This window comes from Pongo abelii, chromosome 1 (genome assembly GCF_028885655.2).
Source record: "Pongo abelii isolate AG06213 chromosome 1, NHGRI_mPonAbe1-v2.0_pri, whole genome shotgun sequence".
NCBI lineage: Eukaryota > Metazoa > Chordata > Mammalia > Primates > Hominidae > Pongo > Pongo abelii.
This window is the reverse complement of record NC_071985.2, coordinates 46,918,180-46,944,505: the sequence shown is the minus strand read 5'-3', so window position 1 is coordinate 46,944,505 and position 26,326 is coordinate 46,918,180. Positions and strand designations below refer to the sequence as shown.

At 53.1% G+C, this 26,326-nt stretch overlaps 1 protein-coding gene and 1 long non-coding RNA gene across 7 annotated transcripts in view; one reads left to right on the top strand and one right to left on the bottom strand.

Annotated features, from left to right (window-relative positions):
• The window catches only part of SYT2 (synaptotagmin 2), a 527,556-nt gene that overhangs the window by 442,071 nt on the left and 59,159 nt on the right, over positions 1 to 26,326 (bottom strand). For 3 of the 6 annotated variants that reach the window (XR_010137485.1, XM_054523090.2, XM_024247081.3), the window contains exon 1: positions 18,256 to 18,565. The exons of 2 other annotated variants lie outside the window; for them this stretch is intronic. The gene's annotated coding sequence lies outside the window, so the exon portion shown is untranslated. Of the gene's footprint in view, positions 1 to 2,073; positions 4,069 to 18,255; positions 18,566 to 26,326 lie in introns of those variants that run through there. One more of the 6 variants, XM_054523097.2, reaches the window with a different exon arrangement.
• Positions 5,144 to 10,062, top strand: LOC134760271 (uncharacterized). Its single transcript, XR_010137487.1, has 4 exons — positions 5,144 to 7,138; positions 7,415 to 7,493; positions 7,613 to 8,386; positions 8,588 to 10,062. It is a non-coding gene; the product is annotated as an uncharacterized LOC134760271 (long non-coding RNA).

Sequence of the window (26,326 nt, the reverse complement as noted above, 5' to 3'; positions counted from 1 at the left end):
TGTGTGGTTTGTGTGTGGTGTGTAGTGGTGTGTGTGTGGTGTGTAGTAGGGTGTGTGTGGTGTGTAGTAGGGTGTGTGTGGTGTGTAGTAGGGTGTGTGTGTGATGTGTGCCTGTGTGTGATGTGTGCCTGTGTGGTATGTGGCGTGTAGTATGGTGTGTGGTGTGTGGTGTGTAGTGTGTGTGGTGTCTGTGTGTGGCATGTGTGGTGTGTATAGTGTGGTGTGTGTCTTTGTGGTGTGGCATGTAGTAGGTTGTGTGTGTGGTGTGTGTGGTGTCTAGTAGGGTGTGTGGTGTGTAGTAGGATGTGTATGTGGTTTGTGTGTGGTGTGTGTGTGTGGCATGTAATAGGGTGTGTGGTGTGTGTCTGTGTGGTGTGTGTGTGATGTTTGTGGTGTGTAGTGTGCGTGTGGTGTGTAGTAGGGTGTGTGTGTGGTGTGTGTGTGGTGTGTGTGGCATGTAGTAGGGTGTGTGTGTGATGTTTGTGGTGTGTGGTGTGTGTGTGGCGTGGACTGGGAGTGTAAGGGGAGGGGGTGTTGCCAGTGTGTGGGGAGGCGGAAGGGGGCAGGGGCAGGAGCCCGGGCTGGGTGGCAGGTGCCCCAGTTCAAGCTGCTGGAGAGTAGCTGGAGAGACCGAAGCCTCCTCCCCAGCCCACTTCTTCCCTGCGGCCTGTTGAGGAGACCTAGTGGTGCCCCCTGCTGTCCATCCAGGAGCCTGTCGCCTGCCTCCAGCCCCATCTCCACCCAAGCCAGGCCCACGCCCTCCGCACACAGCCACACCCCCACCAGGCTCACTGCGTCCCAGGCCCCCAGTCAACACTCACACCCTGGAAAGGAGGAGGTGGGCAACCAGTGGGAAGCCGGAGGCAGAAGGAGGCTCCATTAACCCAGTAATGGAGCAGAACATCAGCACTGTGGCATCTGCTAGCCAGCAGCACCAGGGAGGGGGGTCCTGTCTCCGTCTCTCAGGCCCAGCTGAAATGGGTGACAGCAGCAAGTGCAGGGACATAGCAGAGAATGCCAGAAAGGCTGTGTATGTGTATGTGTGTGCACGTGAACACCATGTGTATGAACACCATGTATGAATGTATAAACATGCATGAACCAGCACTGTGAACATGTATGCAAACATTGTGTGCAGGTGCATTACACTGCCATATGTAGAAATATGAGAAGCCCTAGGGAAGGAAGGGCTGGGGGTCTCGGGCCACACCACTTGTCCAGGAAGCTGGGTGATAGCTACAGGCCCTGTACGTGGGTAATGGGAGGGGGTGGACTACGATGCGGGTCACCTTACAGCCTCGGGGTTGGAAGAGACCACAGGGTCACCAGCCCCCACCCTCCCTCTGCAGGTCTCTTGTCAGACCCTCTGTCTCCAAAGGTGGCAAGAGGTCTGGGACCTGAAAGAGGCATCAGGAGACCTGGTTTCTCTCCACTTGTTTCCATCCTTTGGAAAGTGGCTTTGCATCTCCCAAGATAGCCTCTCAGCTTTCATTTTTTTTTTTTTTTTTGAGACAGGGTCTCACTCTGTCGCCCAGGCTGGAGAGCAGTGGTGCAATCACAGCTCACTGCAGCCTCGACCCCCACGAGTAGCTGGGACTACAGGCGCACCACCATGCCCGGCTCTTTTTTGTAGAGAAGGGGTCTCACTATGTTGCCCAGGATGGTCTCAAACTCCTGGGCTCAAGCAATTCACCCGCCTCAGCCTTCCGAGATGCTTGGAGAGTTCTACCTCTGAAGGCGAGCAGCACAAAGGGTGGTGGGGTCATGAGATAACGTGGGCTTTAGAACAACCAGGGCTGCTTTCCAACCTGACACTTAGCAGCTCTGCAGCCCTGGGAGATGAGTTCATTTCCCTGGGATCATTTCTTAGCTACAAACCGAGGATCAGGTGCCTGTCTCACAGGGATGTTATGAGGATTGAAGAGGCCACATGTGCTGGCACAAAGTGGACCCTAAATAAATACTCATTTCCTTTCCTCAGTTTTCCTCTCAGCAGGGCTAGGCCGAGCCCATGCTGACCATGGACTCAAGGACAGACCTTGTGTTACCCGCAATGAGGGGTGCAGTGCTCACCAAGTCAGGGTCTCTGAGTCAGCCCAGGCTCTGTCCAGGAGGGCAAGGGTTGCTGCAGAGGTTGTGCGGCTGGGGAGCCTGAGGCCCAGAATTCTTTTCCCTGGCTCTGTGTGTTCCTCCTGCAGAGACTGCGTCACTTCTTCTTGGTGTCAAAGGTACTTGTATAAGCAGCTCAGCTCCCAGGGGACCACTAGGGCTGTGAGGTGGGAACGTGTCTTGTTTACGACTGCATTTCCTGCCAGCTCCCAGAGGAGCAACCTGATTGCTGAGCCTGGTAGCAGGTAATGGAGGAGGTGGGGGATCTCACCAGGCACTGCCCCCCAACCTCCGTCCCATCAAGCTCCCTGCTAAAGGAGAGAAGAGAAACCCCAAAGCCAAAAGAGGCACCCTGTCTAGGTCAGACCCTGACACCCAGGGCCTGAGTGGTCATGGGTGGGGTGTGGACGGGCAGGTGCACTGCCTTACGGTGCTCCACTATAGGTAGGCAGGCCCGTGGCTCCCCATGGGGAAAGGAGGTCCAGTGCAGCTCAGGTTCTCTGGAGAGTAATGCGCGAAGGAAAGGCATGAAGACCACTTCCCTGGTTAATGAGGGTTTGACCAGGAGTTGTCTGCCTTACCCAACCTTGAAAATAACCCCTAGCATGTTTAATTGCTTAAAAATCTACTCTTTCATCTGATCTTCACTTTCGTTTCCTCCAAATCCTATGTCAGGTTCCATGCTAAGTGCTGGGAATACAAGATGAATAAAACCCAACCCCATCCTGAAGCAGCTCACGGGGAGATGACAGAGCTCAGGCCTTTGGGAGGTGCAGCAGATGTGGTTCTGCCCTTTGACAGAGGAGACAACTAAGGCTCAGAGATCAGCTTGCCCAAGGCCTCACAGTGCACTTGAACCCTGACTTCCTAGCACCCAGCCCAGGGCTCTTTCCTTCCCAACAAAGAGCCCCAGGGAGCTCCTCAAGCACACCGGGAAGGTGGGTATCACGGGAAGATCACAAAGGCACCAGGCTCAAAGGTGGGTGCCGGGGGCAGGGAGGGAGACCTCCACTGTGCCCACTCCATGCTAGCGGCGTATTTCATTTCATCCGGGCCCTGTGAGGTGGGGACTGTGATTCCCATTTTGTAATTGAGGAAACTGGGCCTCAGGGGGAGCGAAACAGGTTGCTGGTTCACAGCACCCTTCCCCAGAGGATGGAAAGAGCTGTACTCCCGGGTAGCAGAGCAGCTCGCTTTGGGCCACACCGGGACCTGGGAGAGGTCATGAGATGTCTGGGGAGCCCAGCCTGCTCTCAGTGGGAACTGGGAGCCAGCACCCCAGGCAGGGAGCCAGCCAAGGAAGGTGCAGTCTGGTCCTCCCATTTCCAAGAGTACCTCCATCCTTCCAGATGCTGGCCAGGCCCCAGGAACAGAGATGTGCCCATCACTCTTCAGACAGAGATGCCATCACCAACACCTATGACAGCTCGTGGTCTCCAGAAACTAAAGTGGAGCATGCAAGTCCCGGGGGCACAATTAGGTGCTCCAAAGAAGCCAGCTCTCTCCTGCCTGACCGGGGGCCGGGACAGACATGGGAGATAGGGGCCAGGAGGGATGAACCATGGCCTCAAAACACCCATGGGCTGGAGGAGGGGAGCAATGAGGGGGAGAATTCCAAATTGGAAAGCCTCAACTTGGAATTCTGTGTGAATCCAAACCTAGAAGACAGCTCCACTGAGGAAGAAGAGCCAAGTGAAATGCCAGGTGCAGCCAAGTGGGGTGAATTCGCACCTAGGCTCTGGGCAGACTGACCTGGACTGGAGTTCTCGGCTCTGTCACTTTTAGCCATGGGAACCTGAGCAGGTTGCTTAACCTCTCTGGGCCTCAGCACTCCGTCTGCAAAATGGGAATGATAATGGAAGCTGCTGCGCAGGGCTGCGAGGCTTAGGAGCACTGTATGTAAAGCATGGCATTATGGCCATGGCCGGTTCCTGAGCCAGGCTGGGCACGGGCCTGTCAGAAGCACACGGGGACAGCTCCAGTGGAGAGGTGGGGCAGCCTCTCTGCTAACCCCCTATTAAGGACCAGGTTAAGCCAATACCCATTTTTTTAATTATTATTTTCTGAGATAATTCAGGCCTCTCTTAATAAATGGTCCTCCTTCTACCCATGCCTTTAGCTCCAGCCCAGATGGCCTTCTTGATGCCCATCTCTGGGCCAAGTCCTCTCTTTTGAGCCATTGCACTATCCCTGGCTTCTTTCCTGCCCCTGTGTCCAGATACTGCCAAGCCTTTCCCCTTCCTCCAGCCCACCTTCCCCAATACTCAGGCCTCTCAGCAGCCATGGCTTCTCCAACAGTGGCTGCTAAGTCTCTGTTTTGGTTGCTGAAGCTTTCAAGTTCTCATTTGTGGGTATCTGACCACATCCTCCTCTCAGAAGTCAGCAGAGTCTAGCTGTTCTTCCTCTAGCTGCCACCCTCATCCTATAGATGACAACACTGGGATGTGAAGAGGTGAGGTTGCCCGGACTCCCCAAGGATGTCCCAGCCAAAACCTATCCCTAGTTTGGTGGCTCACACCTGTAATCCCCGCACTTTGGGAGGTTGAGGCCAGCCTGGGCAACACAGTGAAACCCCATCTCTACAAAAAATTTTAAAATTAGCCAGGCATGGTAGTGCATGCCTGTCGTCCCAGCTACTCAGGAGGCTGAGGTGGGAGAATCACTGGAGCCCAGGAGTTTGACATTAGGTGAGACCTAGCCATGCCAGCAGACCAGCCAAGTGGCCACACCCAGCAGGCAGCTGGGCCGGGGGGGGGGAGGGAGCAGGTGTATTGCTCAGAAGTGACTCCAGAAGTCACTAGCACAAAAGAATAATCCACTAGGGACAGTGTGGGCATAAGAAGAAATCTGGAGATGGGCTTCTAGAAATATCAGCATTTGGAGGATTTGTAGAGAAAAAGGAAAGCCAGGGAGATTGAGGAATGACCAGGAATGGGAGGAAAGCTCTGAAGAATAGAAAATGACTCCATGGCGATAGAGTGGTTACACTGGAGGGGCAGGCAGGGGCTGGGAGGGGACAGGGATCCTTCTGGGGAATTCCTTTGGTGATTATACTGGTGCACATATCCATAAGTTGTGCACTTTGCTGAATTTAAGTTATAACTCCATCAAAAAGAAAAACGAATGTGCGGAGCAGAAAGAGCTGGGGGCTGACCCCTGGCTCCCACACACTCTGGCTTGACCAGGTGCTGGAGGACACATGGGCAGAGGGAACACAGACCCTAATAGAGCACCGTGCATCCCATCACCAACTGGCTTTCCCATGATGCACAGGCGCTTCTGCTGAGAACCACAAGGCAAAGGCACCTAGAACCAGGGAGCCACTGAGGAAAGGCTTCCTGGAAGAGCAGCAGGGAGCCAAGGTTTAGGAGGAGATGGGGTGGGCTTGGAAGAGGCTGGCCACTTTCCAGGCAAGAGACGTCCACCTGGGTGGGTGTCTGACAACCACAGACCATGATGGGACCCCTCACAGCCACCACCCTGGAAAGCGCAGCGATGACAGCTGACTTGGGAAGGTGATGACACAGCCGAACAAACCCCTGGCTCCGGAGACGCCATCATCTGGGACCCTCTCCGCAGAGCCTGACCTAGGGCAGGAGAGCCTCCCTGGTCCAGGACACCAGAGGCCTCAAGGTTTTCCCTCACAGGAGCGGAAGCATCATTCCACACCCCGGGCCCCAGCAAACATTTGAGAATGGGCCGTTGCCCTGCCTAGCAGTACACAGGGCTCTGGCCTCCCTGCTCTGGGCCAGAGGAGAGGGGGAATGGAAGTGGGCAGAGGACTGTCCCCTTCATATGACCAGTGGTGACAAACACTGTGTCCTGCAGAGCACAGCCCAGGATGAAGCACCTCCACCCACACACACAGCATTCGGCAGCTGCAGGGCCCAGCCCTGCACCATTTCTGAAGGTCCACACATAGCACATATCACAGCCGAGGAAACTGACAGCCAGAGAGAGGAAGGGACTTGTCCAAAGTGGCAGAGTAAGGAGCCTGCCTTCCAATCCAGTGCTCTTCCAAGCTGGCAAAATCCTGAGCCTCGGAGAGGCTTAATGAGCTGCCTGCCTACCAAAGCCAGCATGGGTGAGCATCTGTGGCTCTCTGGAACCGCAGAGAGTTGCAGTCACCCTGCAAGACCCTGCTTGGAGCTGTAACTATAAATGGAATACCTGGGGTGGCTCCTATCAGACCCTGACTCCCTGGAGCTGGCAACAGAGAACTGGCATGTAACAGTCCCCGTAGACAGAGCTAGCCTGCATTAGGGTTTCTAATGTTCTGCTGCAGGTTCACTTCGCACTTGAGAAGCAGGAACGACTTCAGTTTTTTTCTAGCAGCTTCTCGGCTCTTCACAGTGGCCCCTCCCCCAAGCAAAGTCCCCTGAGAGGAAAAAAATCACACCACATCTTTGTGGATCAGCGGTGCCTCTGCCTCCACCCAAGACACCAGGCATGGTTCCTCATGAAGAGTGACTTGTGGCTCCTTCACAGCACTGAGGGCTGGAGCCAGAAGATGGATGAACCCACTGCGGGGGTCTCCTCTTTTCATGTGGGAAAATAGATTTAGGCTGAAAATGAAGGAGGGTTTTTGCACAGTCAGCACCACCCGTTGATGAGTTCGTGGTCCCAGGAGGTAATGAGTGCTCCATCATTGGGAGCATTCAAGCTGAGGTTAGCCCACTATTGGGAGGGATGTTATAGATAGGACTCAGGTAAGGGGACACAGCACTGACCTAGATGAAATTTGAGGTCCCCCTTCCAACCCTGAGAGCCTCTAAATCTCTGACATCTCCATCCCAGCCCTTGCTGCCGATTGGCCTCATTCGCCAGGCCCTGCTGGTTCGCCAGGCAGTTTGTCCTCAAGGAGAAGTAGCTGCCAATTATCTGGGGACCACAAGAGTTTCCTTTATGACATCACCACTCTGCAGGAAGGGGCTGAGGTGGGGTAAGAGGGGAGAAACAAAACAGAAGGTGGCACCAGAGAAGGAACCAGCTCCCCAGGGCCTGGAATCTGCAGTGTTGCCACCACTAGGTAATTTGTGGGGCACACTGCTGTGGGGGTCTCAGGAAGCCAAGTCTGGGCCCAGAAGGGAAATAGCCCAGTTCTGGCCTCCTGACTGGGGTGGGGGACTGTCAAGGGAAAAATAAGCCCAACCTAGCTCTCTGAGGCTCATTAGAGAAAAAGGTAAATGTTGAAGACGTGTCATGGCAGGCAGCTCATTAAGCCCACGGAGCTTAAAAATAGTGAGACACGCAGATATTGGGGGATGGGGAGCTAGGGATGAGACTCCGGCTCATCACACTACAGGCAAGAACAGCAAACCTGGGAGAAACTGACTCTATAACCAGTGGAAGAAAGGCTTGCATAGCCATCGCCAGATCTCTGGGTAAGCTTGGCACACAGGCCTGCTGGAAATGTCAGACCCTGTTCTGTCGATGAGAAGACTAAGCCCAGAGGAGGGTGTTCCCAGGCATTACCCAACAGGCTCGACTGTTCTCCATGCAGGGGAAGAGAGAAGACACAGAGACACAGACCTGCTCCGGAGGAATCCAGACCCCACCTGCCCAGAGAGGCTCCACCTGATTTCCCTGGCTCTGGGTACCCCCTTAAAAGCCCTTTATGCCATCTTTCCTTTCAGTCGAGTGATGCAGGATTTGGGACCAGACAGCCTTTGCTCAAATCCTTCCACTGTTAACTACCAGCTTGGTGGCGTTGGAGAAGTTATTTCCCTGTTCTGGATGTGCTTCCTCTTCTATAAACTAGAGACGCTACAAATTCCCACCACAGAGGGGTAAATGCACCATCCTGTATGTTACGTGTTTGGCACAGGACCTGGGATGCAGGAGGCACTCTGACCAGTGGCATCCAGGAAATAACGAATATGGACTAAAGGGAGGGCCAAGGAAAAGTTTACAGGATGTGGCTGTGCAGTTGGAAGATGCAGATGCGCCTCGCTTGGTGCTGCCAGGTTAGATTTGCAGAATGCAGTGAATGCTCTTGCTGACAAAGGATGGGGAAAAGTGAACTGGGGAATCACGACCTAGGAGAAGCCACTAGCTCAAATACTGATCTCTATTTAAGTCACCAAAATATGATGGGCACCCAGTGGGTGCCCAGCACTTTCCCATAAGTGATCCCAAACCAGGAGCTAGGCCAGGCCTCCAAAGGCGGCTGGGTAGTTCACTGGAATGAGGGCTGCAGTGACTCCGGAGGGAGCAGGACTCCAGAGGAGCACGACTCAAGAGAAGGGGAGCCAGGCAAGACTGAAGGGATGTGTAGGTGAGGTGGCTTTTTTCTGGCTGAGAGAATAGAAGGTCCCCAGCCCACACCAAGGGCTCCATAATGGAAGGGAGGCCTAGGGTGGGTCCTCCCCTCTCCCCATCTTCATCCCACTCAGCCTCTACCTGGCCTTTAACACACTGGGTGGGAGAAGTGTTGCTGAGCACAGCAGTGACCTGAGGCCCTGGGCACCCATCCCAGCTTAGCTCCCCAGGGGGCTCCAGTTGCTGAGGAAGAACCTAGAACTTATATAGGATGAGAGAGCTGGAAGGAAACTTAGGATCAATTGTTCCGGCCTCTAATTGAATGGTAGGGAAACCCAGAGACAGAGAAAGGAAATTACTACGCCTTCCAAGCCAGTGAGAGAGCCAGAACTAGAATCCAGGGCCCTTTCCATGATATTGCACCTCCCATCTCAGCCCTGTCTCTTATGAAATGCCGTACTGAAGCTTTATGTATTGGGGAAATTTAACTGAGGCTCAAAGGGACACAAATTCCCTAAAGCCACATGGTGAGTCAGACAGCGAAATGCAAGGTGTTTGGTCCTTTCCCAGCATCCAACAAACGTTTCTTGGGCACCTACTACAGTCAGGCTGGGAGCACTTTCAGACATTCTCTCACTTAAATATCACATGTGGGAGCAAGGTGGTGGAAGAGCGAAGGGCCAGAGGCCAGGGTCCAAATCCTGGCTCTCTTAGCTGAGTCTCCTTGAACAAATCCCTTGATGTCCCTCAAATGATGCCTCCATGTCTTCACTTTATAAGAAGGAGATTCATAATAGTACCTACCTTGTAGAGTATTGTGATAATTAAAGGAGACTATCCATATGAAATACTTAGAACAGAGCCTAGTAATATAAATACACCATTTAAAAATAAGTATACTGGCTGGGAGAGGTGGGTCACACCTGTAATTCCAGCACTTTGGGAGGCCGAGGCAGGTGGATCACCTGATGTCGGGAGTTCGAGACCAGCCTGACCAACACGGAGAAACCCCATCTCTACTAAAAATACAAAATTAGCTGGGCGTGGTGGCGCATGCCTGTAATCCCAGCTACTTGGGAGGCTGAGGCAGGAGAATCGCTTGAACCCGAGATTGCACTATTGCACTCCAGTCTGGGCAACAAGAGTGAAACTCCATCTCAAAAAAAAAAAAAAAAAAAAAAAAAAGTATACCATTTGACAATCCTAGGCATATACCCAAGAGAAATGAAAACACATATCCTTATGAAAACCCTTCCACAAATGTTGATAGCAGCATTATTCAGAGTAGCTGAAAAGTGGAATCAACCAAACATCCATCAACTGATGAATGGAGAAATAAAACGCAGTATATCCACACAATGGAATATTATTTGGCAATAAAAAGAAAGAAAGTACCGATACATGCTTCAGTGTTGCTAAACCTTGAAAGCATTATGTGAGTGAAGGAAGCCAGTCACCAAAGACCATGTATTATATAATTCCATCTAAATAAAATATCCAGAAGGTGCAATTTCATAGAAACAGAAAGTAGATGATTAGTTGGCTAAGGCTGGGAGGAACAGAAGAATCGAGGGTGACTGTTAATATGTATGGAGTTCCTTTTTAGGGGTGAAAAAATGTTCTGAAATTAGATCGTGGTATGGTTGTGCAATTCTGTGAATATATTAAAAACTATTGAATCGTGCGCTTAAATGGGTGAACTGTATCGTATGTGAATTATAGCTCAATAAAGCTGTTTTCAAAAAGTAAATATATATTTATAAACTTCTATAAATAAGATAGTAAATCATATCCATTCCAATTTAATGATAAGGCTCAGAGCCAGTCAGCAACTTGCCCAAAGTCCCATGGCTAGGAGGCCACAGGACCTGATTTTGGACTTTGTGTTGTCGAACTCCTGATGCTCCTAAGACCTGATCCAGCCCAGACTCATGGAGAGCAGGTCTGCCCTTATGTATCTTCGGGAAAGCCTCCATTCCCTGTCCCAATGAGGCCACTCAAGAAGTTCTCCCCGCTCTCTAATCCAAACCCATACAACTTACAAGGGATGATGTTCAGGGGGATTTGAGGTCAGGAGCAAGGTCACAGGAGACAGCCACCAGAAGGGAAACCTACATTTCTAGCCAATGCTGGATATCTTCTTTAGGGAAGCCTGGGGAATGGGGCAGATGAAATATAGTGGACTTCAAGACATGAGCTCACGGTTGATTTTGGGGTGACCTTGGCCAAGAAACCTCATCTCTGGGGCTCTTGTAAAATGATATTCAGGAAGAAGCTCTGAGGACAGCTCCAGAAGCAGACATTTCTAAGGCCATTTCTAAAGTGGCCCTCCCTCTCCTTACGCACAGCTCACCCCAGATGACCAGGTGGGAAGTCTGTAGGGCAGTGGGCTTCACTTGGTTGCTTGCTTGGGTATACACAGCCTGGTCACCCCCATGGTTCTTGGCAGAAGATACTGGGGCCAAACCATGAGGCCCTAACCTAACCATCACTCCAATACTGTGAGCAGGTCAGGTTGACTCTCCCTCCCAGCCAGGAAGGAGGCAAGAGGAGGAAGCGACAAGGGCACTAACAACCAGGGTCCTTGTCTTACCTGGCAGGAAAGATGATGAATGTCATATTGACTCAATGTGCTGCTTCTGATCAGCCCCCTGCCTGCCTCCCTGCACTGTGGATAGTCTGGCTGTAAGTGGTAGGGGGAAGGAGCTCCCACTTTTGACAACCCAGGGAAGGCATCACCTCAGTCTGTCTGGGGCTCATGGCCAGGGTGTCCCAGCTTGAAGGAGAGGTTCTCCTGCCCCCTTCTCTGCTTGTACAACTATAGACTGCATTCAGAAACACTCCTTCTCCCTTGCTAAGGAGCATTTGGAGATACAAAACCACTATCCTTTTTCCAGGTGAAATAAGGAAGAACAGAAAATGAAGAGGGCCAGATTCAGCCCAGAGCCACCCAGAGTCCAAGTGGCCTCACTGGGAGAGCAGTCCACTGGGTTTGGTGCCCTTGGTAGAAAGCCCAATATGCCAGGACCTCAGCCAGAAAGCCAGCATGTGCTCCAGAGCAGGGACAGGGAGAGGCCAACCTGTGCATCCGATAGGCTCACTGGCTTTTTCAGACCATCATCTGCCTCATTTGATCCCAGGACATCTTGGGAGAAGTGAGGAAGACAGGCATCCCTCTCCACATTTCTTAATGGGGACCACTGAGGTCCAAGAGATAGGGAAAAACCGCTTGCCTGGGGCCATGTGCAGTAACTTAATAGTGGGTTCACTGGATTCTAGATTCTTCTCATCAAAGCCAATCATATCCCTGCCTCACCCCACTCCCAGTTCTGCTGCTATGTTTATCTACAAAACGTCAGTCAGTTTTCAGAAACACCATAATAACACTCTTTATAGCACTTTATAGCCAAATCTTTATAGCACCGTGTGTCAGGCACTACCTATTCTTAGAGCTGTATGTAAATAGTCACACATTAAATCCTCATGCCAACCTGATGGTAAGCTATTTCATTTCCATTCTACAGATGAGGAAACGGAGGTAACAAGTGTTTAAGTAACTTAGCCAAAGTCCCACAGATAAAAAACTGGAGGAGCTGGCATTTGAATACAGGCAACCTAGCCCCAGCATCTGAGGTTTAACCACTGCACAACAGTGCCAAGCACATACAAGTACAAGGCTCCACATATTCCAAGTCTCACTAAAACATGGACTAGGGGCTGGGCATGGTGGTTCACGCCTGTAATCCCAGCACTTTTTGGAGGCTGAGGTAGGAGGATTGCTTGAGCCCCAGGAGTTCAAGCCCAGCCTGGGCAACATGGTGAAACCCTGTCTCTACCAAACAACAACAACAAAGAAAAACCTCCCAAAACAAAAAGTATCCAGGCATGGTGGTGCACACGTATAGTCCCAACTATGTGGGATGCTGAGGTGGGAGGATCACCTGAGCCTCGGGAGGTTGAGGCTGCAGTGAGCTGTGATCACACCACTGCACTCCAGCCTGGGTGACAGAGTGAGACCCTGTCTCAAAAAACCTGAAAACCAAAACCAAAAACCATGGACTAGGTAGGGGCACACGAGTCAGCTCAGGACAAAGTACGCACGCAAGAAGTCCACATAAGTCCAGAAGCTGGGCTGTGCTCTCACCCAGGCGCCATGTGCTGGGGGCGGGGACGGGGGACAGGCTGCAATCTGTCTCTGAGCAGCCGGCTGCCCTCAAGTCCCAACCCAGCTGAGCAGTGGGGAGCAGGTTGAAGGCAGGCTTGGAGCTGGCAGGCTCCGTCTGCCCCACTGTGAGCAGCAGCTTTGAGAGACTCTCCTGCTGGCTGCTCATAGGTTACTGCAGTATCTCTCCTGGCTGCAGGGCTGGCTGGGCTGAGGCCAGGCCAAGGGCCTTCCTTCCCCCTTTCACCCTCTGCCCCTCCCTCAGTGCCCGGGGCCAAACTAAGGGCTTAGGAAGCTACTCTAGCTTTCTGGTCTCCAAGGACTGCCGGCCCTGATGATCAATTTGGTGGCTGTGGGACCAGGTTTAGTCTTGGGTGGCAGCACTGACCTCCAGGAATGTCACTGTGGCCCCTTCAAGGGCAGGTAACAAACCTGGCTCATTCCCAAGAGAGTAAGGGAGTCCGGTGGATCAACTCCCACGGTTTTCCACCTAGCAGATTTGCCAACAGCGGGCAATTCCCTGGTAGGAAGTCCTTCCTTGTACCTCACATGAGCCCTTCCTGCTGCAGTACAGCCACATTACCTTCTACTAGAAACCCTTCTGCTTCCAAATGCACCCTTTGTTAAATTGCTAAGATGTGATTCCATGAGCAACACAGCAATCACAAAAGGCATTGAAGCAGACGGCAGCTGCTACAGGGTTCAAGAATTCCATTCCAGCTGGGGAAAGGCTGTGGGCTTTGCCCCTCCCCCACCCCCAGCCCCTCCCCAATCTCAGGACACAGAGAAAAGAGGAGCAGCATGCAGAGAAGAAAAATGGAAAGGTAACAAAACAAAGGCAGAAAAAAAAATATTCACAGCCTCTCTTGACCTGCCAAGGACTTTTTCCACATCTTTCCCTAGGCTTGGGGGCCCAGATAAGGAACCGAGCCTTTCTTGCAGCTTCTGCAGCCTCTGCCTGAGAGACCCGCTCAATGGGCCCTCTGCTCAGAGGCCTTTCAGCAAAAGCTTCAAAAGTTCCATTTCTCCAGGGAGCTGGAAGCTGGGGAGGTGTCAGCTCCAAACAATAAGGGAAATTTATTAGGGATCAGGGCTTGCGGGAGGATGGTGCCTGCGAATGGGGCCGGATGCACTCTGAGATACAAAGGGTTATTTAATTCAGAAAATCCAAAGGCTCCTTCAGAAGTCAAGTGCTCACACCCAAGGCCCTACATGCTGCAGCCTTCCTTTTCAGAATCACTCCCCATCACCCTACCCTGTTCGCCCCAACTCCGCCCCATCCCAAGTCAGACTTACTCCCCGTCCTTTGCCACTGGGCAAATATTGACTTTCTTTCACTCAGCCTTGTCAATGGAAGTGAGACCAATGGGGATGGCTATTGTCTCCCTCCTCTCTCCTCTCAGAGGGCAAAGCAAGCTGTCAGCCTCAACAGCTCTGAGCAGGGGCCAACTGAGACAAGCTGAGAAAGAAAAGCGTGGTCTTGGAAGTAATATTTCTGTCTTTTGGTCTTTTGCCTTTCTGTCCTCCCTCCCTTCCCCAAGCCCATCTGGGTTTATTTTTTTTCACATTTGGCTATCCTGCTGCCCTGTCTGGCTCAAGAGCAGCAGCGTGGCATAGCTGGCATAACTGAGAGAGCTCAGGCCTGGGAATTCAAGTGTCTGATACCGGGTCACCTTATGCTAGTTCTTTAATTTTCTTGGGCTTCCGTGTTCTATTCTGCAAAATGGGAAGGTTGGATCCCATGATCTCAGTATCTAGATCAGGAAATTCCTTCCTGTCAGGACCCATGTCCTTTCTGCTGCAGTCAAGGCATTTTACCTTGTGCTCTGACTTTAGAAAAGATGGAAAATAACTGCTTGGTGCTTAACAGGGAGGAAGGAAAGAGCATTGGATTGAGGGTCTACAAGGGCTGACAAGCTCCGTCGCTGGTACTAACGTGCTGTGTGATCCTGGGCAAGGAGCGCTCCCTCTCTAAGCCTCAGTTTCCCCATAATCAAAACAGAGGGCTGGATGAGATGATCCCACAGCCCCTTTCAGTGCCTCGTCCTGCTGTGCCACTCATCTAACACATCTCTGTGGAAGGCGATGTCCCCCGCTCCTTCAGCTTTTCTCCAAGGCTGCATCTCACAGCCTTTCCTCATGACTAACCTTGAATGGAGGGATGCCATGCTGCTGGCTCGTGTTCCCTCATCATCAGGAGCCTTTTGTCAGCCACGCTTCTCTCAGACTCATGCTTGCTTGGCTTTTGGCCTTTGTGGCTGAGCTCTTCCTTTCTCCAGGCCCCATGACGAAGACTAGAGCATGCAAACTCCTGGAGCCTGCGGCCAGTGCACAGCAGGAGGAGGACATAGGACATTGGGGCATTTTGGGGGATCGTGTGCATGGTGACAACTGCAGGACTGTGAACTGTATCCCTGCTCCTCCTCTAACTTGAGCCCTCTCTGTGATAACATAGAACCTCAAAAACCCAATCCTTGTGCATTAGTCAATATCACACTACGGACTTCCTATTCTAGATTGGTAATATTCCCTTTTCACAGATGAGATAATTGAGGCTCAGAGAGGTTGGTAATTTGCCTGAATTCACACAGATATTAAGGAGTGAGCCAAGACAGGAACCTAGATATATCTATCTGCAAAGCCTTTGCTCTTAACCATCAGTGCTCTTATTGAGAAGGGGAGGTCATCGCCTCTCCCCAAGCTGACTTATAGGACTGGAATCAAGGGGCAGTGAACACCCAAAGCCTGAATGACTCCAACAAACCTCCCACCCCACCCCACCCAGCCTCGGGAAAGGCAGAGCCAGCAGGGTCGTGGAGCAACAAAGCCAGAAGGACTTTGGGTCATCTAAACCAAGCTTTCACTTCACATACGAGAAAACTGAGGCCCACAGTGGCATGCGACTTGCCTAAGGTCACACAGCAAGTCTAGGGTAAACTTCAGTCCTGGCCATGGGGTCCTGGGAGTCCCCCTCCAGGTTGAGCCAGTCCCTTTGCCACTCCTTCCACCTGGGTGTAGACATGCCTTTAGCCACTCACTCCAGGGACATCTGGCCTTACCCCTCTCTGCTTCTCAGTTGGTCCATTCCTAGAAGGTTCGGGGAATGGAGTAAAAGGCCCATTTTTTCATAACCACAGAGGTGTGGCAGAGAGTGGGGAAGGGAAAACCAAAGGAAAACCTGTATGAGATTATTGGAAAGTCAAGCAGTCTGTCTGTTTCCCATGAAGTTTCTACTGCAGAATGGTCCTAATGGTCAGAGAGAGAGACAGAGACAGTGGTGATGTTCCCATTTTGTAGGGAAGCTTTGAAGATGGAAGGGGAAGATCACACACACTGCAAGTCCACAATCTTTCCCTGCTCCCCATGGCCACTGCTCACAGCTGCCCTGCCACCTGCCTGCTACACAGCTTGTATTATTATTAACAATAGCTACCACTCATTGAGGACTTAGACAGCTCAGTACTGGACCAAGTATTTATATATGCTTCTTGTTTAATCCTCATAAAAACCCTAAAATACCACCACTATTCTCGTTTTGTTTTGACTACTTAGTAACTGAAGCTCTAAGATATAAAGCAATTTGCCCAAGGTCACACAGCTAATAACCAGTAGAGCCAAGGTCTCCTGGGGACTCCCTCCAGGGGTGTGCCGGGCTTTGAAATTCATATACAGTATTTGTCTCAAGTTGTCTCAACTCTGGTGACAGAAGTGGGAGGGCAATGCATTGGAAATTCCTGGAGACCACCTGCTCCCATCACCCAGCCAAGCCCACTTCCTGCTACTCAGACACCAGCCCAGAACTGCAGCAACAGAATTGTGGGGTTGCAAGGGCCTGAGAAGTTATCTAGTTCTACCTTCTCAATGTACAGGGGAGGAAAGCAAGAAACGGCCTTGCCCAAGGTCACACAAGGTCACAAAATTGGAGGCAGAGCCTGTAAATTAAACTCAGCTCTCTTGTCTCAAACAGGGACTCGTCCGCAACACCTTAATGCCCAGTAAGAAGTTATTGTCTCATCTCAACTGAAGACAGAACCAGAGTTCATCCCAAAAAGGAGTTAGATTAGACTTTCCTATGGCAAGGACTGTCACATTGCACAGTGGGGTGCCCTAGGCTATTGTAGTGGAGATCCTTCTAAAACGAGACGATTCCTTGAGATCTTCCTTATCTGAGATGAATGCAGCCCTGTCTGGAGGTAGAGAGCAGACAGCATGACCTTGTGAGGTCCTTGACATCACCCTTTAACCTATGGTCATCCGTCTGTCACAGCCAACCTTTCCCTAGGAAAGAATCTGCCCTCTGCAAAGAGGATGTGTAATGCTGGAAAGCCGGCCTTTCTCCACATCAGCTGGATTCTGAAAGTGGGGAGAGATGACCAATCAACAGGCTGAGGGTGTCACAGCCCTGCTACTTTGGGATGGGGGGTGCAGTAGGGGAGCTACTGTCTTCCCAGAGGCTAGGTCATTCTACCCAGCTAGGTCATTCTACCCCACCCCCATCCTTTCAGTGGGGACACCTGCAGGGTGTTGGGACTGGGAGAAACCTCAGATACTTTAAATTCCAAACCCCATTTTCCAGATGAAGATACTGAGGCCCAGAGTGGGTCAGTGAGTTACCCAAGGTCATAGGACAGGTCAGAATGGAAGCTTTCGGACTCTCCCTGGGGCGCTGGGTTCACAGCTCCACCTTGCCACCCCCTGCCCCGGAAGTGAGCACTGAACTCACTTAAGAGAGGCCAGTGACCAAAGGCAGCGATTCTCAGGTGCAGAGGCTCGGGCAGGCGTGCCCATGAGCTTGTTCCCCGGCGCACCCTCCCCCACCTCGTTCCCATTCCTGTCTTGGGCACCATGCGCCTCCATCATCCTGAGATTCAGAGAGGTGCAGCGGCTTGTCCAAGGTCACACAGCAAACTGAGTAGGGCCCTCGTTTCCACTGCCCAGCTGCCCCCTCCCATCGCCCACCCGGGTCTCTGCAAGCGTGCCAGGATCCCAGGGAGCCTGCTTCCTCCAATGCACAGAGCCGTGGCGCGTGTCAAAGTGTGGGAAAGTTCCTGGGAGAGGAAGGGGTGGAAAATGCAGCCGCTCATCTCAACCCTGGACGGCTGCGGCAAGGCGGGGGCGCTCAGAAAGGCAGCCAGTCCTGCAAACCGCCAGTGCCTCCGGCACACCCCACTCTGCACCAGGGGCTCCCCAGTGTCGCACGAGCATGGTCTTCCAGCTCCTCCTCAGCGAAGCAGGTGCTACGGGGTCCCACGCGCCCCACACCCACTTCTCTCCGCACGCCCACTTCTCATGCACCTCCCCGCGCCCTTCCCACGGCTTCTCTGCGGCGAGTCGCCTTCGCTTCACCGCAGGTCCCTGGTCCCAGCGCTAAGGCACCGTGGCTTCTCTCGCCTTCTCTCCGCTTTGGACCCGGGCTCTCCGCGGGGAGAGATAGGTTGGAGGCGAGGGGTTCCCGAAATAATTCAGGACACCTCCCCCGGGTCTAGCCAGGTAATTCCGACGCCCATGAATTTCCGGATTACAGTTCCCACCGCGGGCTCAGTCCTGCTCTTAGTTTATCCCGCGGTGAGCGCCAAGCCCCAAAAGTCGGAGTGTCACCGTTTGGCGACCCCGCGTTCGCCCGCGCCTCAGGCCCTAGAGGTGGCCACTGTCGGTCAAGGCACAGCTTCGTTCGGGACTACTGGCTGCCCTCGTGGGGTGCCCCGCCTGGGGTTCCCTCTTACCCTGGGACGTTCCGGGCGCGTTCAGCCTGAGCTGGTGGAGAGGGCGGGGGCGGGGACGGCTGGGGTCCCGAAGTCCAGGTCCCTCTTCCCACTTCCCCGCCGGCCCTGCCGCTGCGGCCCTCGCTCCCGCGCTCGCTCGCTCTCGATTCTCTCCCTCTCTCTCTTCTCTTCCTCTCTCTCTCTCTCTGCAGTAGTAACAACCTGATCCCGCTTCCCCCGCCCGCCTATTGAGATGCTCCTCACATCCGCCTGCACACAGCGCGGGAGGCCCCTCCGAGGGCGATCCCCGCAAACCGCGACGCAGGGCCCCCGCCCCAGGCAATCCCCTCTGCGCCCCAGGCAATCCCCTCTGCGGGAGAGGCTGCCTCCGCGCGCCCACGCCCCCCTTCTCCAGTCCGGACTGCCAGCGGAGGGGGAAATCGGCGACAGGGGAAGGGGAGGTGTGTGCGGGAGGGACTAGGCTGGGGGACAGGGGTTTAAACTGGCGCGGTCCTACAGAAGTTTGAGGAGGGCGGGGCCGGCTCCGAGCCCCCGGAGCCCTACAGGACTCCCCCGATTCTGCCGAGGAGTCCCCGCCACCTCCGTGCACTCCTGCAACACTCCCCACCCCACCCGCCAGCTCCGAGTTTACAGCCTCTCGGGTCCGGGGATTGGCTGGGGGAGGGGACGGAGGGGACGGCGGGGAGGGGACCCCCTGGCTGTAGGGAACGGCGTGCGGGCAGGGGTGGGAGGGAAACGATTTGCTTCAGGAGATAAGGATGAAGGTTTTCCTGAGTCAAGGGAGAGAAGGGAGGGAGAAGAGAGATGGAACAAAAGGCAGATGCTGGAGAGGAAGGGGAGCTGGGGAGTTCGCCCCAGGGCTCCGGCAGCCCGCGGTCCCCAGCCTCAGTCTGTCCTGAAGAGTGAGGTCAAGGCTGGTGCCAGGGTTCTTCACGGGCCACCTGGAGAGGGGAGAAAGGGGGATGGAAGGGTACGGGTTTGGGGGAGAGGAGGAAGAGCGTCTGCTGGCACAGGACCCTCTGCCTGCTCCCAGATAGGAACCCAGCAGAAGGGCTCTGCCATGGACCCAACACCTCCCACCTCCGCAACTCTGCTTTCTCCCACTTGGGAAAAGCGAGGCTGACACCCACTGTGAGCACCAGGAGGGGCAGGGAGGACCGAGAGCCTGGGCAGCACTCCTGTGCCTCAGTCTCACCCTTGGGCCTCACCCTCAACCCCCAACCTCACCCGATAAGACCTCGGGGGCCCCAGCTCGCCAGGTGGAATTTCTGCTGCTGTCTGGCCATTAACCACCCCTGACCTTCCCAGCTCCACCTCATCCTCGCCCTCTCCCCTCAGCCTCTCCTTCACCCTCCATGCAGCTGCTTTCTGTTTGCCTTCTGCTCTGCACACTCAGGACCAGGACTGGAGTTTGCTATTTGACCCAGGAAGTGACATCCCCCAACCCACACACACAAAAATCCTGTGTGCATGTGTGTTGGGGGCGGCAGACATTCAGGGCTTTCCAGGGCTTCTCATACCCACAGAGTCTGGGGAACGGGGAAATTCCCAATACCCGCAGTGAATCCCCCTTCCTTCCCTCCTCCAGGCATCCCCTGCCCCAGGACATAGACCTCACTCCAGAAGCCGGGGACTGCAGTGCTGCAGCACCCCCTGCTCCTGGCCAGGCTGGAGCCTCTCTTCAGAACGGCAGCAGCTCGATTGTCACAGACCCTGGACTGCAGAAAAGCTGATTCAGGGATTTCCGGGCTGCTCGTCCTGTGGGGGAGTGTGCATCTGCATACCTGGGTGTAGGGAAGGGTGTGTGTGTGTGTTCATGTGTGGGCTGGGGGAGAGGACCCATGCCTGAGACTCTCTAGTCAGGTCTGCTGACCCCTCACTGTTCTTCAGATGGAAAGGGGGACCTAGGGTAAAGGGCTCAAGGTCAGATGCTCAGCAGGAGGGCACCAAGGGTTTCCCCCCACTCTGCTACACTCCCGTAACCTACCCCCACCACGTCATCCCACACTGAGGAGGGGACCTGTCACCTGAGATGGGTGTGCGGGCTGAAGAGCAGTGCCTGCTGCTCCTCTTCGGTTTCTCCCTGGGGAGAGAAGTGCCTCTGTTTTGAAATCTCCCCCAAACCTTCTTTTGCTAGGAGGAGGGAGGATGGGACTGAAATTTCATTCAGCAGGCTGGATTCAGGTTTGACTTTAGGGTTTCCTGATGCTAAGCGTCTGGGGCAGCATCCTGCTTGACAGGGAAAGCTTATGCCTTCACGATTGGAATGTAGTGCTGCTTAGATGAAAAGGGATGGATGAAATGACCCCCATGGTTCCTTCTGATAAAATGGACCAAGAGACGCCTGAGCCTTATGCAAAGCTGCCTCCAGTAAAATAAAGTCTAATTACAGAAAATAAAGCACTTCTGTAAGGTTATGTCTGCTCCTTCTGAAAATACTGTGTTTAACGTCTATGCTGCCTCCAATGTGCCCTTTCCCCTCTTGGGTGGAAGTGGAATTCTGATGGCGTGTGGAAGGAGCGGGTGACATTTGCACAGGCAGCGGCTGGGCCAAAATGGGGGAGGATGGGAACACGGTGGGTCCCTGGAGAAAACACAGCTGTGCTTCACTCAGAGCCCCCTCAGGCCCCAGAGGACCCTTCCCCTGATAGGGATGACAATGACAGCCTGACAGTCTTAATTTCATTTGATTCTTATCAACTTTCCCAGGAGGCAGCAGGGCGAGGAAGGGATAATTCTTCACTCCATTGAGGCACAAGGAGCCCCCAAAGGGTGGATGACTCACCCAAGGTCCTGAGGTAGGTTAGGGCATGGAGCTGGGTCTTGTGAGTCTACGTGGGCTGGGTGCATATCTGGAGCTCCGCCCTCCTCCCCAGGTACTCCTTAGGTCCTGACTGTCCATCCTACTCTGTCCTCTCCTTTCAGGCTTCATGCACCAGCATCTCTAGATGCAGCCCTTACCCACCTTCCAGCTTCACCTGGCACTGCCCACTCCCTCACTGTCTCCTTGCAGGGCCCAAAGGGCCACGCTCCTTCCTGCTGCAGAGCATTTGTACACGTTGTCCTCCACACCCCACTGCACCAGGCCAACCCCCTCCATCCTGCCAGTCCCAGTTCCCTGACCCCTCTCCCTGTGTGCCCTGTGCTTCTCCTCTACAGCCCTCATCACGCTTATCCTTCCTTGTTCTAGTCTCCCCCCAACACTAGACTGTAAACTCCAGGAGGGAAAGGATCCCTGCTCACCTAGCCTACTGGCCCAGAGTAGGCACTCAGTAAACTCCTCAAATCCTGCATCCTCAAATCCTCGTGCTGCCTCTGTATGCTGTATGACTACAGGCAAATTGCATAACTTCTCTACGCCTCAACTTTCTCACCTGCGACATGGGGATTTTGATTATAAAACAGACTTTTTGTAAGGATTAACGGGATAATGTATATAGAGAGACTAGCGCAGTGCCCCATTCTTGGCATAGCAGTGTTGGCCTTGCTGGGGAAGACAGAGGGCTGAAGGAATAAGGGAAGGAGCCTCTTACTCCACCCTCAGCCTTCTCCCCCAGGGTTCTAACTATCCCTCCCCTCCCTGACCCCCAACTCTCTCTCCTCCGCAGCCCCACCTCACTTAGCGGCTCCTGAAATCCTGACTTCTCCCTCTAGGCTTCCTGGACAAGGTGGACAGCAGCTGAAGCCAGCTCATCCCCACCGAGGCTTTGCCTCTCCAGGTCTGCAGCCCAAGCACAGGATTCTCTGCACTGTCCCTGGGTTGGCCTCAAGTGTCAGCACAAACAAACCCCAGGCCTGGAGCTGTGGTACAGGCATTGGCAGAGCTATGGTGGCCTGGGTAGGGTTGGGGAGACTTTACCCTCCTTCATGATCTCTATGAGCATCCTCCCCAAAGTCACCTCCAAATAAGTCCACAGACTAAAATAAAGGCCCCTTACCTCCCTTCCAATGAGATGGCGACTCCTGAGTCCCTCCTCTACAGAAACGCTGGAGCTGTCCTGGAACTCTGGGCTCTAAGCCAGCCCTGCAGGATCAGGCTCCTGTTGCCCATGTTTCCAGGGCCCGTAGAGGGAAGGGTCATGTTAGGAAGAGGTGCCTCAAAGAGTACTTTTGCAGTCTCCTGGGCCAGCTTTCTGTGGCTGTTCAGGTGTCCTCCTTTCTCTCTCAGCGATCTAGGCCTCAGTGAAGGCTGCTGCTTGGGAGGCTGACAGCCCCTTCCCCCCAGCCATACTCCATGAGCACCCCCCAACAGCTGAACCCTGCAACAGTAGCTGAGGCTGCCTGCCTGGGCAGTGTGGAGGCAGCCTTGCTGGAAACCCCACCCCTGCCCCCAGGCCCTAGCTGAATGAGGAGTGAGGGAGAAAGAGGGGAAGGGAGAGAAGAGGATGCTTGAGAAGCTGATGTAGTTCTTCACCTTGACCGAGTTCCCTCCCCACTTCAGACCTGTCCAAACAAAATAATGGCTCTCAGTTATTCCCTTCCAGAAATGCAGCAACTAGATTTCTGCAAAGAGCCTCTAAATCCTGCAGTCACTACCACGACCATCACTAGTGCTAAGAGAGACCCTCTCCCTGATCCTCCTCCCCCCTCCTCCCTCCCCCTCCAAATCACTGAGCCGTGGGAACAGCAGCTCTTAGTGCTTGTATAGAGCCATAGGACATAGAATCATGGATCTCACAGTAATTCTGAGCATTAGCATGGATACCATGATGGTTCAAATACAGGCTCCGCAGCCAGACTGCTGGGAGTAGAATCCTGGTTCTGCCACTTAGCAGCTGTGTGACCTTGGTCAAGGCACCTCACACCCCATGTCTCATCCGTAAAATGGAACAGAAACAATATTTACCTCATGCAATCATTGTGAATATTGCATGAGTTAATACACGTGAAAAACTTAGAACATCATCTGGACATAATAAGGGCGCAGTAAATGTTAGCTGTTTTGTTTGTTTGCTTATTTGTTTTGAGGCAGAGTCTCGCTCTGTTGCCCAGGCAGAGGTGTGATCTCAGCTCACCGCAACCTCCACCTCCCAGGTTCAAGAGATTTTCGTGCCTCAGCCTCCCAAGTAGCTGGGACTACAGGCATGCACCACCATGCCTGGCTAATTTTTGTATTTTTTACTAGAGATGGGATTTCACCATGTTGGCCAAGCTGGTCTCGAACTCCTGACCTCAAGCGATCTGCCCACCTTGGCCTTTCAAAGTGCTGGGATTACAGGTGTGAGCCTGTAATTTATATTATCTCTGCTTTGCAGGTGAGGAAACTAATAAAAAATACATACTGGTTATTTAGTGCCTGCTATGTACCAGGCAGTTTATATATGTTGCGTGGGGCAAGGCATCCAGGATGGGTTGCAGCTGAGACTGAGATGCATACCTCAAACCCAAGGCGTCTGCTGGCATCCATCTTCCGGAGTATGGATTTGCATCCACTGGGTTACCTGGGGGCTAAAGAGGAGTTCCCTGGGGGAAAAACTTGAACTGTGTTCACAGTCAGGCTCCAGACATATAGAGAGGTTTTTGGCAGTTGTTAAGTAGGGGTTATTGCCAAAAAAAAAGAATTAAGCTGACAAAACAAGCAAGTCTGCACAACAGGGCTTGAGGTCAGACAGAGAGACCCTCCAGCTTGGGCAGAGTGGCTGGCTCTTGACCTTGTCTGACCCAGGGATCCTGGGAAGAGGAGTGGCTGTGTGTAGAATGAAAGAGCTGTCTCAAGAGCAAGCTCACTAAATCTAACACTTCAAGGCCCAAGCAACCTGCTGTGAGACTCTGCCCCTCCAATGATCACATCACCTAGGGAGGGACTGTTCTCACTCTCTCTTTGAGAGAAGCTGCTGAGCGGCTAAGGCTGCAGAAGACTGAAAGCCTTGACAGACAGGCACATCAGCAGGAGGAGCAGGGCCCAGGCATCAGAGGCCATGCAGCAGCTTTGGACAGTGGTGCTGCTGGAGGAACTGGAGACACTGAAATCAGCATCGAGTGGCAGCCCAGACAGTATGAGCATGTGTACATGAGCTTTAGGGGTCTCCCAGATCATATGCTGGGATGAAGCAGATCTGGGGGAGGCAAGATTTCCTGCAAGAGCAAGTAGGTGCCTGGAGTTAATGAGATTCAAGTGTTGAGATGATGATATTGATGAGGCTGACAGCAATGGTGATAGGAAGCACACATTCATGCTTACTATGTGCCAGGTACTATTTTAAGGGTTTCACATGAATTTATTTACTTCATACTTACAAAAACACTAGGAGAGAGGATTATTCTTATTTCTATTTTCAAGATGGGAAAACTGAGGTAAAGAGAGGTAAAATAACTTGTCCAAGGTCACACAGCTAGAAAAGGGAAGATGCAGGATCTGAACCTCATCATCGCCTCCTGAGGCCGCACTCCAAACCCCTGTGCCATATGCCTTGCCAATTGATACAGGTGCCTCCTTCCTCAGTCATAAACTGAACAGCATTGTAGACACTTGGATCCTACCTCATCCCTGTAACTACTTTATGAAACTGGTGTTTGTCCCCATTTCACAGCTGGGAAAACTGAGGCCCCCAAAATGCAAATGACTTGCTCAAGTCTGCATAGCTGGGAAGTGCCAGAGCCAGTATTCAAGCACTGGTCTGTGGAGGCGCTAAAACCCATCCACCTTCTGGGGAGGGATGTGACTTGCCCAAGACCACACAGCTAACTTCACTCTCCCAGGCTGCTGTCAATCCAGCTTCAGTCTTCCCTGCACAAAAGTATAGATCTTCTCCATCCCCTCCCTAAGGGCTTTTCCCGGACATGGAGAGCGATTCCAAGTTCTCTCTAGACTCAAGCCAGACATGTAGGCCATCTAAGAACAGATGTTTGGCAGAGGGCCCCGGAAGAGGAAAAGGGAATTGGGGTTGGGCTCAGAGGATCTTCCCAGAGAATCCAAGAAGCCCAAATAATCAACTCCCCTGTCTGCGGGTATGTAAACTGCAGCCTGAGGAACTCTACCTGAGTGAGCCCCGTGTTCCAGGTACTCCTGTCCACCCGTGAGCCGGGGTGTCCAGCCTGCCTGAGAGGACCCCAGAAAGGGTCATGTGCTTGCACGCAGTGACACTTCCATTGCCACCTACTGGTTGGGCACATATATAAGGGGCATAGCCTATGTGTATGTCTCTTCCAGAGTAGCTGGGTCTTTGGGGGAGAGAGGATCCAGCAAAGATCCCTCTGCCAAACATTTGTTTCATATGCCTTTTTTTTTTTTTTTTTTTGAGACATAGTTTCGCTCTGTCACCCAGGCTGGAGTGCAGTGGCACAATCTCAGCTCACTGCAACCCCTGCCTCCCGGGTTCAAGCTATTCTCCTGCCTCAGCCTCCTGAGTAGCTGGGATTTCAGGCGCACACCACCACACCTGGCTATGATATGTTTTTATTGAATACATACTATGTGCCCTGCACTCTGCCTGGCCCTGGGATAGAGTGCTCTGGGACACAATCCTTGCCCACAAGAGTTTGGAAGTTTGCTGGGGGAGACAGGCACATAGGCAGATAACAGTGCAGCATGGGGAAAATAGCAGGTGTGCACAAAAGACCGTGGAGCCAGAGCCCTTGGAGCCTCCATAGGGGTTAGGATGAAGGAATAGCCAGAGAAGATGGCTTCTGAGTGGCTCTTGAAGTACACTTCTGATCTGATCCCGAGGAAAGGCGGGTGTTTCGGGCAAAGGGAATAGCGAGTGCTCCAGCGTGGAAACAGGAGGACACTGGGCATGTCGCCTGGAGGCACTGGGCAGAGTGGGAAGTAGGGGCCAGGAGTGGGGTGGGCGGGGCGTTGGAGCCTGGATGCTAAGGGCCTTGCAAGCCGGGCTAACGGTGTGGGGCTTCTGCCCACACAGGCAACGGGCACAGCGGAAGGCTTGAAGCAGGGCGCTGGCAGGAGGCAATGAGAAGAGGGGGTGTTGCAGTAGGTCAAGGGAAAGCCGGTACCAGTCTGCACCATGGAGGCGCCACGGGAGTAGGAAGGAAGGGATGGATTTGCTCATCTAGATGCAAGACTGCACACCGGGTGGCTAACTGGTGGTTGGGGTGAGGAAAAGAGAGGAGTCCA